The 20757-nt window shown below is 40.4% G+C and overlaps 1 protein-coding gene across 1 annotated transcript in view; it reads right to left on the bottom strand.

Annotated features, from left to right (window-relative positions):
- The window catches only part of PHF3 (PHD finger protein 3), a 1103753-nt gene that overhangs the window by 188381 nt on the left and 894615 nt on the right, over positions 1-20757 (bottom strand). The window lies entirely within an intron of this gene.

Here is a 20757-nt window from a genome sequence, read left to right as displayed (position 1 = left end):
TGCTTATCTCTCACAACCCCACAAGGATGGTGGAACATAACTGTAATATTTAAGGTCGATGATGGAAATTTAGGATTTCTTCAGAATAAGAAGAGGTCCTAAGGCCAATAGGAGTATTAGGAAAATGAGAGTTGAACTTTATTACCAGAACATTTTCATCACCTCCAAAAGAAACCTGTACCAATTGTCATTCCCTATAACCCTCCCCTGATCCTTCACAACCACTAATCTACTTTCTGTCACCATGGATTTGCCAATTACCTACTACATATTTTAAATCTCTTTTAGCTTAATACTTATTAACATTTAAAATCCCCCCTCTTTGCTTTAAAATAGCCTTTTAGTTTAATTTAAAGGGCTGTGTACTAAGCTGAAAACCCTCTCCCCCTTTTTTTTCCATTTAAGACTGCAGGTATAGCATATGGAATTTCCCAGGCTAGGGGTCAGATTGGAGCTGCAGCTGCTGGCCTACGTCACGCCACAGCAAGGGCAAATCTGAGCTGAATCTGCGATCTACACTGCAGTTCATGGCAATGCTGGATCCTTAACCCACTGAATGGGACCAGGGATTGAACTTACAACCTCATGGCTAGTGGTCTGGTTCAGCACTGCTGAGCCACAACAAGAACTCCTGAAACACTTCTAATTTTGGAAATTTCATTGAAGAACCATGCACTTGATTCTCTAAATTGTTTTTTTTTTTTTTTTTTTTTTTTTGTCTTTTTGCCTTTTTTGGTGCCGCTCCTGCGGCATATGGAGGTTCCCAGGCTAGGGGTTGAATCGGACATGTAGCCTCTGGCCTATGCCAGAGTCATAGCAACACAAGATCCGAGCCGTGTCTGCAACCTACACCACAGCTCATGGCAACGCTGGATCCTTAACCCACTGAGTGAGGTCAGGGATTGAACCTGCAACCTCATGGTTCCTAGTCGTATTCGTTAACTACTGAGCCATGACGGGAACTCCTGATTCTATAAATTCTTACAGTGAAAGATATACAGAGTTTCATATTTAGGTTTCCCTCTTTTACTTTGATTTTTCATCAATATAAATCCAATTCAAGCGTACAGAATACTAAAAAAGGGAAAAGGAATATAAAAAGCATATAGAGCAGAATGAGGAAGAGGAAGGGGAGGGGGAGGAAGAAGGAGGAAAGAGGAGAAAGGAGGAGGAATATGACAGTATCATAGGGAAAAGAAACTTACATTGAAGAAACTAAAGAAGAAACAGAAACTAACTGATTCTTTAAAAAAAAAAATCACCCTACACCCCCATTCTGCCAAAAAAAAGGGGGGGGATTAAAAAAATAGAACAAGATCTTTCATGATGAAAAATACTTTTTAACTTTCACAGTCTGGGTCAATGTCGCCAAGGCATATTTCAAAGAAACCCTCCATTTCCCTGTTAAGCTCTAATTCCTCTCAATACGGCATCTGGCTCTGGCTCTGGCCTGTGGTTACAACTCCGATTAGACCCCTAGCCTGGGAACCTCCATATGCCATGGGAGTGGTTCAAGAAAAGGCAAAAAGACAAAAAGACAAAAAAAAAAAAAAAAAAAAAAAAAAAAGGCATCTGATTTGGGGTGTGGATTTTAAATGTCTTATTAGCCATGAGGAAAGAATATACAGCAATTTCATCATACTGGGGAGAATAAGAACATCTTTTAGAGATCAGAAACATCTTCTTACAGGTGAAAAAAAGAAAAAGAATTTGATTAAAAGTGATGTTATGAATTTTTATTGTGCAAAGGTAATTTGTGATTAATTAGGAACAGACTATATAATACCAAGTGTACTAGAACAGCGTGTAACAAAGAGAAGTCTATTGCCTGTCTTTCCTGATTTCCAAGCTTAAAAAACTTTATTTAGAATTATTTCTTCAAGGAAGATTAACTGAAATTCTCTTTCTCTCTATTTTGTCTTTTTAGGGCCACACCCGCAGCATATGGAGGTTCCCAGGATAGGGGTCGAATTGGAGCTGTAGCTGCTGTTCTATGCCACAGCCACAGCAACGCCAGATCTGAGCTGCGTCTGCGATCTACACCACAGCTCACAACAAGGCTGGGTCCTTAACCCACTGAGTGAGGCCAGGGATTGAACCCTCATGGTTCCTAGTCGGGTTCATTTTCCCTGTGCCATGACAGGAACTCCTGAAATTTTATATATTAAATTTTAACTCAAAAATAACATTTCTGTCACAAATTATGGATGAGAAATATTGCTTCTGAAGATTTTGGTATCGCAAAACATTACATGGAATGTTAGAAACAAACAAAACATAGAGAAGCTTTTCTATACCTCTAGGCTTGACTACCAAAGAAGAGTTTCCATTAAAATCTAAAGCTTTGGTAAAGGATGTTAATTTCCAAATTTAGGTAGGAACGAGTAACACATGAAAGGTAGAAGAATTAATTATAGCAGATTTACAGAAGAATGCTGGAAAGGTATTCATGGTGGATTAAAGATGATGGCAAATTCTTTGATACTCCTTTCATAGAAAGATGGGATCCATTGATTCCGAGTTGGTCTTAGTGATTTCCTTGGCCAATAAAATTCAGTTTCAGTAACACTGAGTGACTTCAAGCGCTAGATCAGAAGTCTTGAATCTTCTTCCTCGTCTCTTGGAATATTTGCTGTCTGGCTCTTTAGATGCTTCCTCTTAAGATAATGACCCTTGGAATCCAGCAGCCATGCGGTGGAAGACCCAGCCACCCTGACAGACAGGATGCAGATGTTTGGATTAACCACCTGAATGGTCAAGCCTCTTAAGAACCTCCTTAAGCCTCTGTCTCTGGTGTTTTTATTACAAATAACAGAGAAAAGTATTTTACATAATAATGTCCTTTACCTTCACTCTGCTCTCCAGCTGAGTGATGTTTGACTGAAGGGGTCTATACTCTACCTGCTTAAACTTTGCTGTGGACCCCTGCCCTCTCCTCCTCCAGGGGAGGGCTGTTTGATGGGTGCCCCCTGACCCCTGGGGCTGCCAGTCCTTCAACAGCCTGTGCTCACAGTGCTCTGGGAAGACTGTCCTGAGTGGGACCTGCTGCCATCACAAGTCTGAGTAAATGCTGATCTGCTCAAAATATTTTCCGACATTATTATTATTTTATTTTTTTGGCTGTGCCCAGTGAATGTGGAAAATTAGCAATTCAGGGATAGAATCTGTGCTACAGTAGTGACCTGAGCCACTGCAGTGACAACTCCAGATCCTTAAACTGCTGAGCCACAAAGGAACTCCCTATTTAGCCCAGCCACCTGCACTGCCACTTCTTCCTCCTCCTCCTCCTTCTTCTTCTTCTTCTTCTTTTTTTTTTTTTTTTTTTTTTTTTTGTCTTTTTGCTATTTCTTTGGGCCGCTCCCGCAGCATATGGAGGTTCCCAGGCTAGGGGTCGAATTGGAGCTGTAGCCACTGGCCTATGCCAGAGCCACAGCAACGCGGGATCGTTAACCCACTGAGCAAGGGCAGGGACCAAACCCGCAACCTCATGGTTCCTAGTCGGATTCGTTAGCCACTGTGCCACGACGGGAACTCCCTCCTCCTTCTTGCCTAATCTGTGGTCGAGGGATTTGTTTCACTACCATTAGCCCAAATGTTAGAAATGTGTTCCTGCCATATCCATCAAGCCTATCTCCTATCTGCAATACTCTGTATCAAGTTTGAAGTATCAGCCCAAATGTTAGAAATGTGTTTTAGTTCTTTTTAGTTCTCATTTCCATGTAACTCTGTGTTGGTCTAAGGTGGGAGACAAAATTCAGCACCAACTTGTTTGGAATAAATATCTCATTTTTTGTTTCACCATTAAGCCATTGAGCTTTTATCTGGCACCTGAATGTATATACATATCAAGCCACCATGATTTGTAATTACTATTAACAAGAAAAATATCATGTTATTATAGTATTTTCAGATGACAGGTATGTTGGATCCACAGCAACTCAGGATCCTTAACCTACTGAGCAAGGCCAGGGATCAAACCCACATCCTCATGGATACCAGTCAGGTTCATTACTGCTGGGCCACGATGGGAACTCCTGTAGATTTACTCCTTTAGGACAAAAGTTGCAAATTCAAGAGCCAGTGGGTGGGATGGGGATAAAGGTAGAAAGTTCCGGTGTAGGGGGCTATGGTGAGCTATATCAATGAACACAGCCAGCTTTATAAACCCACTCACAGCAGATTTACCACGCCCCAAACAAGCCCCGACACCTCAGTGCTCTTGATTATTATTTATTTTACCACACTTGTTTTTTCCTTGTATAGGTCATAGTTCTTATACCAATTTGTTTTATAATGAGGTCTTAAGTTGAATGCCTTCAATTTAAAACACACTTTGCACATTAAACTTGTAGGGATAATTTGTTATTGTCACCCCAACATATAGTCCTATCTAATTTTTCACAAAACCTGAGAGGAAGTCTATCTTTTATTGCCCCACTTTTTTTTTGGCTGCGCCCTTGGCATGTGGAAGTTCCGGGGCCAAAGACTGAGTTTGAGCCACAGCTACGACCAACTCCATAGCTGTAGCAACACCAGATCCTTTAACCCACTGTGCCACCAGGACTGGGATCGAACCTGCACCACTGTAGTGACTTGAACCCCTACAGTCAGATTCCTAACCCACTGCACCACAACGGGGAACTCATTTTTCTCCCCTTTTTTTGTGTGTGTGTGGGGGACGTACCCTTGGCATATGGAAGTTCCCAGGCTAGGGGTCAAATCAGAGCTATAGCCACCCGTCTATGCCACAGCCACAGCAAAGCCAGATTTGAGCTGCGTCTTTGACCTACAATACAGCTCATGGTGTTGCCGGATCGTTACCCCACTGAATGGGGCCAGGAATTGAACCCGAGTCCTCATGGGTACTAGTCAGTTTTGTTACTGCTGAGCCATAATGGGAACTCCTACTTTTGATATATTCATAAATGCAAAAAAATACTTTTGAATTCTAAGGAAATCAGCAGTGCAAATATACTAATAAATGGAAGTTCACACTTGGATTGTGAGTGAGAGAGCAAAGAGAAAGTGGTGATTATTGGGTCAAAATGGGGAAAGAAGGCAGCACTGGAAGGAGATGTCCCCCCTTAGCTCCAGATATGTCAAATAGAAATGTCAGAATACTGGCCAAGCTCTATCAGTTCTTCTGATTTTCCATGAAAAATTGAACATTTGGATAAAAACCTTCTGATTTCCAAACATTGGTGACCAAGTCAAATTCTGAACAAATGTGCAGGTCTAACACAGCACACTGTAGCCAATACATGGCTTGAGGGCTGTCCTCTGGGGATCTTGGGTTCAGAGGATGTATCTGTTTCTGAACCTGGGGGATTGTGAGACAGAATTCTAGGCCCTGGCCTTGTTACATAATTACCATGAATAATGTTATTTATAACTAACACTGAGCAAGTATAAGCAAGGACAGTTTTCTAGAGATAGAATGAATCTCAAACAGGGAGGTGACATCCCAAGAAGGACTTGCATGAAACAAATTCCCTGTGGCAGATACAGGTGGGAATAGGTGAAATGAGGACGACCCGGACTCTGGAAGAGCAATGACTGGAGTTCCCATCATGGCTGAGTAGTTAACGAATCTGACTAGGAAACATGAGGTTGTGGGCTCGATCCCTGGACTCGCTCAGTGGGTTAAGGATCTGGCGTTGCTGTGAGTTGTGGTGTAGGCCACAGATGTGGCTCGAATCTGGCGTTGCTGTGGCTCTGGCGTAGGCCAGTGGCTACAACTCCGATTGGACCCCTAGCCTGGGAAGCTCCATATGCCGAGCATGTGGCCCTTAAAAGACAAAAGACAAAAAAAAAAAAAAAAAGAAAGAAAGAAAAAGAGCAATGACTTCTCAACCACATTGGCCAAGAGCTATTTTTACCTGTTTCATAGTCATGAGGATCTAAAAATAGATCTAAAATCTGTTGTGATCTGTTTTTCCTAGACAATTTTATGTCTATGAGGTATATGGTAAGGTCAGGAGAGCAGGGCTAGTGCAGCTGAGATGTTGGTCCAGCTGAACCCAAGCATGGGCCACAATGGCAGTGGGTCAGAGACTTTTTAAAGGAGACGTCCTCTTGTGGCCTCCCTGAATTGAGTTCAGGACAGTGTGCCAAACTTCCTTTCCTGGAGGCAGCTAATTGGCAGACTTACCCCTTGCTGAACTGACAGATTCCATTATTTACCACACCCTGACTGGCAGGAATGTCCAAACTGTTTAAGCATAGCCTGGAATAGAGCATAATTTTCAGGGAGGGAGCTGCCTTTTTGCCTTCAGTTGGTAGAATAAGAGGCTTCTCCCAAAACAGTGGATTGCTGATGTGTGTATAATCTGGCACTAGTATCAGAAAGCTCATGGAGTGATCCTTGAATCTCTTCAGGGAGCTCACGGAGGTTCCTCCTGCTGATACATGAGTGTGACAGCCCTGATTGCTGCCTATTTGTCATTCAATGTCAAAGTACTGCAAGCATCAATAAAATCCAGTCCATTTTGTCCTGAGGAATTTTGGAATCTTGATAACATTTCTTTATCTGCTTCCCATTCCCCATTTCTTTTTTCTTTTTTGGCTGCACCCACAGTGTGTGGAAGTTCCTGGGTCAGGGATCGAATCTGAGCCACAGCTGTGACCTACCCCACAGCTGTGGCAATGCTGGATCCCTAACCCTCTGTGCCACAGCAGGAACTCCCCTCATTTCTATTTTTGAATAATTTTGCCACCAAGATGGGGCCAAGCCAGACTAAGTTCAGTGTGGACCAAAGGGTTGGAATTTGAGGTGGGATTTCTTTAGGCAGAAACTAGGGTAAGGCTTCTCATTGGACATAAAAATTGTTAAGATGGTGTACCACCAAAAACCCTAAAGTAGGAGTTCCCATCATGGCTCAGCAGATTAAGAATCTGACTAGTATCCATGAGGATATGAGTTTGATCCCTGGCCTTGCTCAGTGGATTAAGTATCCTGCATTGCCACGAGATGCAGTGTAGATCACGGATGTGGCTCAGATCCAGTGGTGCTGTGGCTATAGTGTAGACCTCAGGTGCAGCTCTAATTTGACCCCTAGTCTGGGAACTTTCATATGCTGCAGGTATGGCCCCCAAAAGAAAACAAAAACAAAAACCGTAAAGGAATACAAAGATTAAAAAAAATGCAAGGAGGGGAATCAGAAGGATTGCTAAATTTATGGTTGCAGAGGCAAGAAATGAAATTGTTAGAATTTGAGGATTAGAAAGATGTAGAAACAAACAATCCTGGATCAAATTGGGGTGGGACTGGGGGAAGAATAAGTGATGAAGATCAAATGTTAGAACAGCATGACAAAAAAAACCTCTTAGTGGCACCACAGGAAAAATCCACAGAGAAAACCTTCCTGGAGCACTTTGCTGGAATGTCAGTTGTGTTTAGTGATAGTTTCCATTTCATCATTTACATTATAGAGTCAAATGCAAATTTTGCATGAATTTTTAAGACTAAGACTTAAGTCTTAAAACCTAAGGCTTCAAGGACAATTTACTTTTGCCAGTGGTTGCTTTGGGCTATGCTACAGCCATGCAGGGTTGTGTACACATTCTCTCTCCTTTGATCTTATAAAGATTATAAAGGATGTTTTGGTGGGAAAGTCTGAGAAGCAATAAGGAAAACATCAAAGAGTGGTCTGGGCCTGCTTTAGTGGGCAGTAAGTGTGTGGTCACAAGGGTGGATCAACTAACTGAAAGAACTGGGGTGGAACTTATTATTACATTCTGTATAGTCATTACATCTTTTCATTCATCTTCCCTACATTGAGCAGCATCATCAAAAGTGGTGTTTCCTAAACTGTGAGCTAAAATAGTTTGTCATGAAATCAATTTAGTATGATTGTTATTTATGTTTGAAAAAATAAGTAGGAAAAAGTCATATTTTTGGTATTATTTTGTGAAGATTTTGTTATACTGAGGTGAAGGTGTCATGAGTTGAAAAATGTATATATGGTTGGTTGTGCTGAAAAAATTGTCACTATTCTAAAACATTTTAGTTCATCAAGATATGAATAAGTAGGAGTTTCTGCTGTGACACCATGGGTTAAGAACCTGACTGCAGTGGCTCAGGTGGCCCAGTGGGTTAAAGGATCCAGGGTTGCCACAGCTGTGGAGTAGGTTGCAGCTGTGGCTCTAATTCAATCCCTGGACTAGGAACTTCCATATGCTGCAGATGCAGCCATTAAAAAAAAAAAAAGATACTAATAGGTGTCATAAAAAAAGTAAAAAATTATCCTTGGTCAAGTCAATTTGATGTTTTAAACAAAGTTAAAAGCCTTTTACATTTTTAACTGAAGAATATTATAAAAGAATAAATGTGCTAATAGAAATAGTGAAATTGTATGTGTGACTGGGCACCTCACACAGTAGAAAATTGACAGAACACTGTAAACCAGCTATAATGGAAAAAAATAAAAATCATTAAAAGAAAAAAAGAAACAGTGAAGTTATAGCAGATGCAGTATTAAAATAGATATGCTATAATATCTACTATATTATATATATAACAGATGTGGTATAGTATGCAGCATCTTTTCAATCTCTTTGATGTGGAAATCTTTTTTTGCACAGAGCATTCCATGAAACTAGTATTATGGGGCACATAACACAGTTAGTAAAATAAATGTAAATCCTCAGGTCATCATTTTGATTGGGATCTTCAATTAACTGTTATCTTCAAAAAGTCCCCAACCATGAGGTTGCAGGTTCGATGCCTGGCCTTGCTCAGTGGGTTAAGAATCAGGCATTGCCATGAGCTGTGGTGTAGGTCCCAGACGAGGCTCAGATCCTGTGTTGCTGTGGCTGTGGCATAGGCTGGCGGGTACAACTCCGATTTGACCCCTAGCCTGGGAACCTCCATATGCCGTAGGTGCAGTCCTAAAAAGCAAATAAATAAATAAACAAAAAGTTCCCAGGTAAATTGCCCACCATGCACAGTTGACACTTCTTCTCGTGCTCCTAGTTAAGATGACCTCAAAGTGGGCAGAGTCTACAGCGATATTTCTGTATTCCCCTCTCCTCTGAAATAAATAAGACACTTTTTATTTTGAAGGCTTCCAGCTTATCCAGTCAAGCTAGCAGACGAGGATAAAATGCTCCAGTAAACCATGAGAAGTCACAGGTCTCTAGAATCTTTATATACTTATTTTTTCAGATTAAAGTAAAAATAAATACTTACACATCTCCTTGACCATATAAAGGGGTCATGTTTTCCATAGCTAATTTTCTTGAAAGGCTTTGTGATGCCCCATTATTATCTTGAATGTTGACAGTCCTGGTCCACACACTTTTTTCAGGCCTTTGACTTTTTCTTTTTACTAGTGATGTTTACAGCATTGCCTTTCAATGACTTGGACTTTAGTAAGATTCCTTTTTTTTTTTTTTTGGCCACCCCATGGCATATGTAGTTCAGACTTGAGTCACAGTTGTGACCTACACCACAGCTGCAGCAACACTGGATCCTTAAACCCACTGCGCTGTGCGGGGATCAAACCTGTGTCATAGTGCTCCACAGATGCGACCAATCCCCTTGCACCATATTGGGAACTCTTTTTAGTAAGGATTCTATACAATATTCCTGCTTGACTACCTGTTTCTTTTCTCCAGAATCAAAGCCTAAAGATGCAATAAAAGCAGAGTAAGGGCAGGGGACATTTGCAATTCTGGAGACACCACCCTGGGGTGCACTCTGTTCCCAGCTTCTCTGCTCAACTGGAGACCTTCTCTTTGGACCTATCTTCACATGTACCTTCAATAAAGTCATTAAAAGTAATATTTTAATAAGAATTTCTGCTGTGCAACAGATCAGTTGTGTTTTGGGAGTGCTGGGTCGCAGGTTTGATCCACTGCCTGGCACAAGTAGGTGAAGGATCTGGCTTTGCTGCAGCTTAGGTCAAGACTACAGCTCAGATCTGATCCCTGGCCCTAGAACTCCATATGCCTTGGGGTAGCCAAAAATGAAAAAGAAAAAAAAGTAATATTTGAGCAAACCAAGCATCCTATAATAGTGTTGACTTAAAGAGTCTATTTTTTAAGAATTTTGTTAGTAAAAAATAGCGTCATTGATTCTTATGGACTGAATTTTTTTTTTAATTACCCAAATGAATTTATCATATCCTATGGACTGAATTGTGTTCCCCCAAAATTGAATTTCTAATCCTCCATACAAATACATTTGGAGATGGGAAGTTTAAACAGTTACTATGGCTAAATGAGGTCAAAAGGGTGGGGCCCTAATCCAATAGGATTGCCGTCCTTTTAAGAAGAGAAAGAGCAGGGATGCACACACACCTAGGAGAGGCCCTGTGAGGCCACAGTGAAAGTGTGGCTGTCTGCCAGCCAAGAGGAGAGACCTCAGGAGAAACCAAACCTGCCAACACCTTGATCTTGAACTTCCAGCCTCTGCAACTGTGAGACAATACACTTCTGTTCTTTAAGCCACTCAATTTTTGTTTTTTATGGCACCCCTAGCAAACGCATACACTGACTGTGTTTCCTTTTTGCTGCAACTTCTAAGAAACTCAGAACCAAACATGAAGTTCATAGTAATTCTGCTGTTGTTTCTCCCAGTTTGCATATTTTCAGTCTTTCCTTTGTGACACAGACTTCTTTCTATTGCAATTTTACTAGCTTATTATTTGGTTTCCTTGTTTGCTGCCTCAAAGACTTTGTAGGAAAGAACCAGAGTACAAAGAAATAAATCAGATCTGTTTTTATAGGCTCACCTTCTCAGCCTCTGTTCCTTTTAATATCCTAGTTTTTGTTTTTGTTTTTTTTCTTTTTAGGGCCACCCCTGCGGCATATGGAAGTTCCCAGGCTAGGGGTCAAATTGGAGCTACAGATGCCCGCTTATACCACAGCCACAGCTATGTGGGATCTGAACCCCATCTTTGAACTACAGCATAGCTCATGGCAACACCAGCTCCCCAACCCACTGAGGGAGGCCATCGATCGAACCACATCCTCATGGGTACTAGTCTGGCTTGTTACCCCTGAGCCACAATGGAAACGTCCTAGATTTTTTTTTTTTTTTTTTTTTTTTTTGTCTTTTTAGGGCAGCACCTGTGACACATGGAGGTTCCCAGACTAGGGGTTGAATCGGAGCTGAAGCTGCTGGCCTACAGCACAGCTAATGGAAATGCTGGATTCTTGACCCACTGAGTGAGGCCAGGGATCGAATCTGCATCATCATGGATGATAGATTTGATTCTGCTGAGCCACAATGAGAACTACCCCTAGATCTTTTAGTATTGGGGCACTAGGGAGCTCAACCCCAGACCATAACCCTTTATCTCCTTCCTTATGTAAACTCTCTCTCTGCATGACCATGATCTCAGTCTGTCTCATGCCTTTTTTAAAATGATTTTTATTTCTTCCATTACAGTTGATTTACAGTGTTCTGTCAATTTCTACTGTATAGCAAAGTGACCCAGTCATTCATATATACACACATTATTTTTCTCACATTATCCTCCATCATGTTTCATCACAAGTGATGGATATAGTTCCCTGTGTTATACAGCAGGATCCTACTGCTTATCCACTCCAAATGCAATTATTTGCATCTATCAACCCCAGACTCACAGTCTATCCCACTCCCTCCCACTTCCATTTGGCAACCACAAGTCTGTTCTCCAAGTCCATGGGTTTCTTTTTTGTGGAAAGTTCATTTGTGCTGTACATTAACCTACAGTCTTGATAAACATCATCCTGTCCCCTTCAGTCGGTGAACACCAGCTCATCCTCCGGTTGCCTCGTCCTGAACCTTAAGTTGTCCCAGACTTTCCTTTCTCTCATCTCCAATTTCCAACCTTTCAGCAAGTCCTGTTAACTCTCTCATCAAAATATATCTAAAAGCTGAACTTTCTTTTTCTTTTTTCCAGTTGTACCAGTGGCATACGGAAGTTCCCAGGCTAGGGGTTGAATCGGAGCTGCAGCTGCTGGCCTGCGCCACAGCAACAGCAAGGCCAGATCAGAGCTGCATCTGTGACCTACACTGCAGTTTGCTGCAATGCCTGATCCTTAACCCACTGATTGAGGCCAGGAATAGAACCTGCATCCTCATGGATATTAGGCCAGGGATCGTGCATCCTCAGAGACAGCTTCAGGTTCTTAACCCACTGAGCCACAAAGGGAACTCCCCAGAGCTGACCATTTTTTTTAACATCTCCCTTGCCACCAAGGTGAAAGCCAACATCACCTCTCCCTTGGACTACTGTGCATTACCTGATATTTCTGCTTCTGTTTCCCGCTGGCAGTCTGTTCTCCATCGCCACTACAGCAGCCTGATAAGATTTCAGTCAAATCAGGTTACTTCTCCACTCAGAACTCTCCAGGGGTTTCCCATCTCTCCCAGATTAAAAAGTCAGGCTTGTATTGATCTAAAATGTGCCACAAGAGCTGGCTTTGTTTACCTCTCTGATCTCAAGTATTTCTCCTTGGTTATAGCCACACCGGCTTGCACTTTCTGCTTCTCCTGACTCCAAAACTCTTCCCCAGGACATCTTCAAGGCTCTTTCTCATCTGCAATCTCTTCCTCACTTTATTAATCAAAGCCTCTTTATTAGAGAGGTTTACCCTGTGTTGTGCTGGTAAATGCTTAACAACTGGCTCTGTGAAGAAAAATGTGTGATTTATATTATAAAACAATTTTAAGTTCCATCTGCATTGTAGACATTTTATTCATCATTTTCTGAAGTTGAGGGTGACCATCAACAAACAATAAACCAAGCCCTGATTTGTTGCATTTGTCAAACTCCCACCATGGCCAATTTCAAGATTTCTGTCACTGAAGATGGGTTTGGAGATAGTTGTGCAACGGTAACCACTGGCACACAGCATTTTCCCCATGCAGATGCAGACACGGACACAGACAAACTCACGACATGAATGGCATCGAAAGGCAGGGGACCCATCAGGAAGGGATGAGTTTAAATTTTTTTTTCCTTTTTTGGCCACCCTGTGGCATATGGAGAATCAGATCTGAGCTGCAGCTGCTGCAGTGCTGGATCCTTAATCCACTGTACCAGGCTGGGGATCCAACCTGCATTCCACCTCTCCAGGGATGTTGCCAATGCCGTTGAGCTGCAGTGGGAAACGCCTTAAATACTTATTACCTTTGTTTTTATAAAAATTTATTTAACGTAAAATTGATGTGTTTTAATTTTTAGTGATGACATCCATGAAACAACAGTTTAGTCAGTTGGTAATATTTTTACACCTGAAAATAAATTCATATTTAAGAAAATAGATAAGAAATGTATTTACCTACATATCATTCCAGATGATCTCATCTGTCACAATATTGTGTACATTGGATTATGGAGTAGGCAGAGCAAAATGGAAACAAAAAGATAACCAAGAAGTCAGAGGAGCTCTCTGGTGGCCAAGTGGTTAAGGACTCAGCACTGACACTTCAGTGGCTTGGGTCACCGCTGTGGCACAGGCTGCAGATGCAGCAAAAAAAGAAAAAAAAAAAATGTCAGAATACGAACTTACGTGGCAAGTAGGTTGTGTCGATTTGGGCCTCTTGACCCTCTGGACACAGACTTCTGCTGTCAGAGTAATGTTAGGTAAGAGGTATGAAATAAATTGCTTAGGAAGTAAGGTTTAGAAAACATTAAACAAAATATTGGTTACCTACCTGTAAAGAGCAAGTATCACTTATGGGGTTTTCCAGGGGTTCCTATTGTCTTTGGACACTAGGGCTATACCCCGATTAAGATACAGTCATGTGCTCTTGTACCTCACATTCTGCTGAGCAAGACAGATGAAGCAATGTTTTCTGAAGGTTGAGAGAAGTTTGTAGAAGGGGATAAGTTCACAGGGTAAGGAGAGTTCATGCTCTGCCTGGGAAAATCAGAGAAGGCTTAATCATGTCTTTTAGAAAAGATCTAGAAGAGAGAGAGGACTTTGAGCCTTACAGAAGAGAAGAAAAGAAGAAGCCTGCTAGCGCCAGGCAATTCTCAACCCTGGAAAATGGTTCTTAGCCAGTTGCAGAGGATAGAAATATCAGGGTCATGAATTTAAGCCAATATGTGCAAAGCATGTGTCCACACCAAGTTCTTCATGTCTAGAGAGTGAAAGCTTCCTTGGCCACATCATAACACTTTTACACATAAGAACAGAAGTTGGGGACAGAATGGAGGTTGTTTTAGGGTTCTGTCATTTCTGGGCACATCTTATGAAGAAGGGGCATGAGGCCTTCAAGATTCTCTTAACCCAATGCACCAAGATTCCTGGTGGTGCAGTGGGTGAGGACTCAGCATTGTCTCTTGGTGGCACAGGATCTATCCCTGGCCCGGCACAGTGGATTAAGGATTGAGTGCTGATGAAACTATGGTGTAGGTCATAGCTTTGGCTTGGATTCAATCCCTGGCCCAGGAACTTTCGCATGTCAAGTACTTGAACAAGAAAAAAACAAAAAGGATTCCCTGACATTGAGACAGTACAACATAATGTTTAGACAGCAGCATATTTGGAACACGAATCACTACAAAGTGGGAAAAATCTGGATGTCGGACTTCAGGTTTGGGGTCTGGAGACCAGGTTTACTTCTGGGTTCTGTCTCTTGTCAGCTATGTGATATAGGGTAATTAATTTCTTGACACTTTTGCTTTTTTCATCTGTGAAGTTGATACTACCAGCTATTCTGGGGGTGATCATAAGGATGAAATTAGATTGTGTGTGCAGGACACACCATAACCACAAAGAATTCATGGGAAGTCATTTCTCATGGGGGAGGAAAAAGTTCACTGTGGCTATGCATGGGTTGCTTTTGAGAATGGGGGTTGAAGTATCTCCTAGTTTAGGCTCCTTGGATTCAGGACTCCCAGGATGAGGGCGTGTGAATGGAGAACAAGGAAAATCAAGAGAGCAGAGGAATTTAGGATTTGTGATGGTGATTTCAGTGGTGTCAGAAGCTCCAGAAGATAGAGGCTTTCCTGGGGCCCCTATCACCTGCTTTGCTTTGGGGCCATGGACCCTACTGCTTTGGCTATCAAGGGCAACAGGTTCTATCACCTCAGTGAGCTTAACAAGAAGACAGCAGCTGATAGAATATTCAGAAGAAGACATCATTGATTTTTTTGGAGGCTCAGTTTTACACACTGTCATAGTGATTATTTTCTTCCCTAGGGCTGATACGTTTTGGGAAACACATTTTTCCACTTAAGTAAAAAATAGAAGGGAAGGAACTAAAAAAATTTTTTGAATAATAGAATTGAAAAGAAAGTGATATTCAGCCTGGGCAAGTGTCATGGTCAGCATCCAGTCATGAATCACAGAAAGCTCGATTTCAAAGTAAAATATGTCACTTTGAGTGCAAGGGTAGAGACTGTCATGTAATTCCTCCATGTGTTGTTTTAATACAAGATCAATGAAATATTGGATATTAGCAGGAAATATTATAATGATGAAAGCATGGTTTTCTTTTCCTCAAAAAGCCACGATGTGTTTTTGGACAATACACTCAGGGAAGAAAATAGAGCTAAAAATAAATAAATAAAGGTCAATATTGCCCTTCTAATAAGGGAATAAGAATTAAGGAATGGAAAACTCTCATGTTAAATCAGACTTGAAAGACTAGGATTCTGATGTGGAAAAGGCCCAGAAGAAGATCAGATCAAAGTCTCTTGCACAATGAAGGGTGTGGTAGGAGGAATGTGGACTTGGTTATCAAATTCCTAAATTCCAGGATGATTAAGTAATCACTGAAGCTTCAAAAATTTTGTTTCAGGACAAATTAAGGGAAAATATTTTTTAAATTTGTTATTACACATGTGGAATTCATACTGAAAGAATGAACGGGTTGAAAATTTAGATAGAAAATTTAAAAAGCGTAATAACTTGTAATAAACTTTAGTAAACATTCAAGAATTAATTTGTTAATTTAGAAAATTAATTTAGGAAAATGTAGAAGGTTAATTTAGAAAACATTGGGAATGTTTGCCACAGCTTTCCGTATTACTGCCTGGAGAACAATTAACATGGTCTCTGTCCACAGTCAAAATTGGAGTTCTTGGTTGAATGGCATTTTTTGAATGGCATTTTTTTCCATTTTTTGAGAGAATTGAAATGGTTTGACATTTTACTGTTTCATACTCCAGTGGCTGAGTTAAAAATATAAGCCCTGATTTCTGATTTCTTTTTAGGACAACTTCAAGGAATAGTGCCTGTTTAATGAGAACATCATGGACATTTTGAATTATAGTAGTTAAGGGTAACAGCAACACATTCGGTCTTACAGTACTTTTAGCAAAGTATTCTTAGGCAAATCACAAGCCTCTTAGTCTGAGAGCAACTTGGTAAATAATTCTTACGGTGATATTTTAGTCTATGAATAAACAGAGGTTTCACCTACCATTATTGTTCTACTGGGAACTTTACATAGCGGTAACAAAAAACTCAGCCTAATCAGTCTCTTCTAGTAAAAGCATCTGAGAAATTTTCCATTGCCTAATACCTTCCCATGATGGAAAATACACTGCACAGGAGGTATGTGTAAATATTTGATTCGTGTTTTACCGATTTCAGTGTCACAACCTATCAATCATTAACACTTCAAAAAACATACACCTGGTTAGTTGTTTCCAAAGTACATTCTTTCTCTGAAGGATTTTTAGACTCTTAGAATTAAAGAGGTGCCTAGTGAGCAACCAGTCTAATTTTTAAATGTCATGGGTGATAAAACCAAGACTAAGAATGTTTGGATGACTTTCTCAAAATCCTCCATCCAACCTTAGCCAGCTAAGAACTGGCTCTTACGATCAAGATCTTCAGGATCCCAAGTCAGTGCCCTTTTTAAGATACTAAGGAGAACTACTGTTTATCCTTTGTTCTGAAGGAAGGTATATAGCGATACAGTAACATTGTCATAGTTGTAGAAATTAAAGTGAAGAAACTTAGAAAACTGTAGGCACAAACATGTCTTTCCAAAGCTATTACAGGTGATCACTTCAAAAAATTAAATGATATTCTTATAGAAAGAACTGTAAGAATACTGGCTTGATGTTTTATTACTATGCCATGAAATAAATAATTGTTCTCAACCTAGTGACTGGCATGTGTTATGTAAAAGTGTTAGTTAATCTGATTGGGATTAAAAAATCCCAAATTCGGGAATTCCTGTTGTGGCATAGTCGAGACAAATCTGACTAGTGTCCATGAGGATGGGGTTCAATCCCTGGCCTTGCTCAGTGGGTCAGGGATCTGGTGTTGACATGAGCTGTGGTATAGGTTCCAGGCACGGCTCCGATCCTGTGTTGCTGTGGTTGTGGCATAGGCCGGCAGCTACAGCTCCAATTGGACACCTAGCCTGGGAACTTCCATATGCTGTAGGTGTGCCCCCCCAAAAAAATATCCTACATAGAGAAATATCTAGATTATGTAACTGCCAGCCTTTATCTATTTAAAAAAAATAAGGACATCTATAAGATGATAAAGATGTTAATTTAGTGTGGGGAAAAAACATCATTCAAACCAGGAATTTGGTGTAGTGTGGACCAAGCCACCACCGTCCAGACATTTACAGTTGTCAATGGTCTCTGGTGGATGGAGGTGATAGTGAGGGGTGGTCAAGTTCTGAGCATGAGGCCCAGTAGAGTGAGGTATTTTGACTACTGAGTAAACATAGTGAAGGTTGTTTATCCCACATTTAATTGGAGAAAAAATTTGATTCCCTAGATAGGGTTTTAAGGGACTCTAAACTCTTCTGTTGGAAATTTGTGGTCAGAGTAAATCCTACAGAATTTCTCAACTCATTCAGAAGAGAAAAAAACCGTGTCCTGGGGGACTGACTTAGTGACAGAGTAACCATTTCTTCCCTTTGCTTTGATGAAAGGGATTCTATAGAACAATTGCTAAACCCCTGTGTTTTGGCCAGTGCCAGAGTTGATGGCTTGTTCTTATGTTTTCAGTCTCTTGGGTGACAAATTGGAGCCCAAGCTCCAAGGAGCTGTTGCAGGATGAGGGTGTTCCACTGAATTTGAGGGGCATTTCTAGGATGTACCGCTATAGCCTTACTCTCTTCTGAGACAAACTAATTACTGAGATCCAGAAGGTGCTATTGGTGGGATGCTCTTACTTATTTCCTTAAATAAAACGTAAAAACTTTTAGTATAGATTTTGACCTTAAGCCTGTTACCTGTTAATAAAATAAATCATTAGTTAAATAGAAATGAATTGACAGGCAACAGAAAGAACAGAAGGGTTCAATGTATGTATTCATAGACAGGTGGTAAAGAATCTTAAACCACTTTTATTTTTGGCCCCAGAATCAATTCAGGGAAATAAACATTTTAATTTACTTTTGTGTTTGTAGATAACATGCTTCTTATGATTTTTATTTTTAGATGTAATCTATTGCTTTTCTACTGAGGGAGGTGTTGTTTTTGTTCTCTTCCTCTCTCTCTCGCACACTCTCTCTCTCTCTCTCTCTCTCTCTCTCTCTCACACACACACACACACACACACATTCATATACATACTTCTGTTGTGGGGAGGGATGGACTGGAGGCTTGGGGTTGGCGCTGTGGTTTATGGAATCACTGGCCAAACAGGGACCTGCTATGTAGCACAGAGTACTCTACCCAATATTCTGTGATAATTTGTATGGAAGAAGAATCTGAAAAAGAATGGATGTGTGTATGTGTACAACTTAATCACTTTGTTGTACAGCAGACGTTATCACAACATTGTAAATCAACTTCAATATAGCTTTAAAAAATGAAAAAAAAAAAGGAGGTCCCGTCGTGGTTCAGTGGTTAACGAACCCAACTAGGAACCATGAGGTTGCAGGTTCCATCCCTGGCCTCGCTCAGTGGGTTAAGGATCTGGCGTTGCTGTGAGCTGTGGTGTAGGTTGCAGTTGCGGTTCAGATCCCACATTGCTGTGGCTGTGGTGTAGGCCGGTGGCTACAACTCCAATTAGACCCCTAGCCTGGGAACCTCCATATGTGCAGGGTGTGGCCCTAGAAAAGACGAAAAAAAAAAAAGGTTAAAAAAAGATATATACATCTCCATGTCTCACAGCCCTCTCAAATGTTTAGTATTACTTTTTTAGTTCAATCAGTAATTCGTGTTTATATTATTATATGATTTTCTTTACAACTAATCTATATAGTGTACTATGTTACATTGCTTGCATTTCCTGGAGTTGGTATTGTTTAGAGTTATTTTTTGTTTCACTTGTTTCCCATGATTCAATCACCTAGTAATCCTTAATTTTACCTATAGACTGAAAAAAAAAAATCTGAAGAGTTCACACATCAAGTATTCACTTTTTTTTCCTAGGTGATATCTTTTCTTTTTTTTCCTAATTGAATACATTTATAAATTTAACATGTAACACATGCAACATTGCATAATCTTTGTGGGTTGGTTTTTGTTTTTGTTTTTTCCTGCTTTTTAGTGCCACACCTGCAGTATATGGAGGTTCCCAGGCTAGGAGGTCTAATTGGAGCTAGCTTCTAGCCTCCACCATAGCCACAGCAACACCAGATCCAAGCCACATCTGCGACCTACACCAAAGCTCACAGCAATGCCGGATCCTTAACCCACTGATCAAGGCCAGGGATCGATCGAACATGCAACATCATGGTTCCTAGTCAGATTCATTTCTGCTGTGCCACGATGGGAAGTCCTTGTTTCGTTTTATTGGCTACACTTACAGTATGCAGAAATTCCTGGATCAGAGATCAAACCTGAACCACAGCAGTAACCCAAGCCACAGCAGTGACAATGTCAAGTTCTTAACTGCTAGGCCACTAGGGTGTTCTATTTTTTGTTTTCTTGATCCAACTTAGACTATTTGCTTTTTAGGAATTTGGAAAAACTGTTATTTGGGGATTTTTATTCACCGTTATCCTAGGTATTTCTTTCTCATTTCTCTCTTTTTTTGTGTTTTCTTTTGATATTTTTTTCTCTTCTTTCTTATTTTGGATCTCCAGTTCTCTGTTATCTCTGTGGGTTTATCCATTTAAAATTTATAGGTATTTGTTGGGACTGGCTTATGCACACTGAGGTATATGGAATGATTGGCCAATGGGACCTGCTATATAGCACACAGAACCTTACCCGGTATTCTGTGATAATCTATGTGGGAAAAGAATCTGAGAAAGAATGGATATGTGTATATGTATGACTGGGTCACTTTGTTGTATAGCAGAAATTATCACAGTCTTGTAAATTAACTGTACTTCAATAAAACTTAAAATCAAACAAAAAATTTATAGGTATTTAGGGTAGAAATTGAAGATAATCAAGGTTCAATACACCATGTGACTGGACCAAATTTGTTACCTTTTCATAAATTTGGTTTCAAATATCCTAGAAAGTTGTTCCTTTGACTCATGTTTAAAGATACAGATGGTCCTTGATTTACAATGGTTCATATTAAGATTTTTCAACTTTACAATGGTGTAAAAGTAATACAAATTCAATAGAAACTGTACTTCAAATGTTAAATTTTTAGCTTTTCCCAGGCTAGTGATATGTAATACAATGTTCTTTTATGATTCTGGGGAGCAAACCGCAGCTCCCAGTCAGCTATAGTATCAGAGGTTGAACAACCGATATAACCATTCTGCTTTTCACTTTCAGTATAGTAGTCAATACATTACATAAGATATTTAAGATTTTATTATGAAACAGGCTTTGTGTTAGATGATTTTTGCCCAACTGTAGAATGATGTAAGCATTCTGAGCAAATTTAAGATAGGCCAGGCTAAGCCCTGGTTTGGGTAGTGTT

The sequence above is a fragment of the Sus scrofa genome, chromosome 1, assembly GCF_054392235.1.
Source record: "Sus scrofa isolate SSC_HxYL_T2T_F1_AM1 chromosome 1, Sscrofa_HxYL_maternal_Yorkshire_Landrace_v2.0, whole genome shotgun sequence".
Classification (NCBI taxonomy): domain Eukaryota; kingdom Metazoa; phylum Chordata; class Mammalia; order Artiodactyla; family Suidae; genus Sus; species Sus scrofa.
The sequence above is the reverse complement of the archived record's forward strand: the minus strand, read 5'-3'. Positions and strand labels throughout refer to the sequence as shown.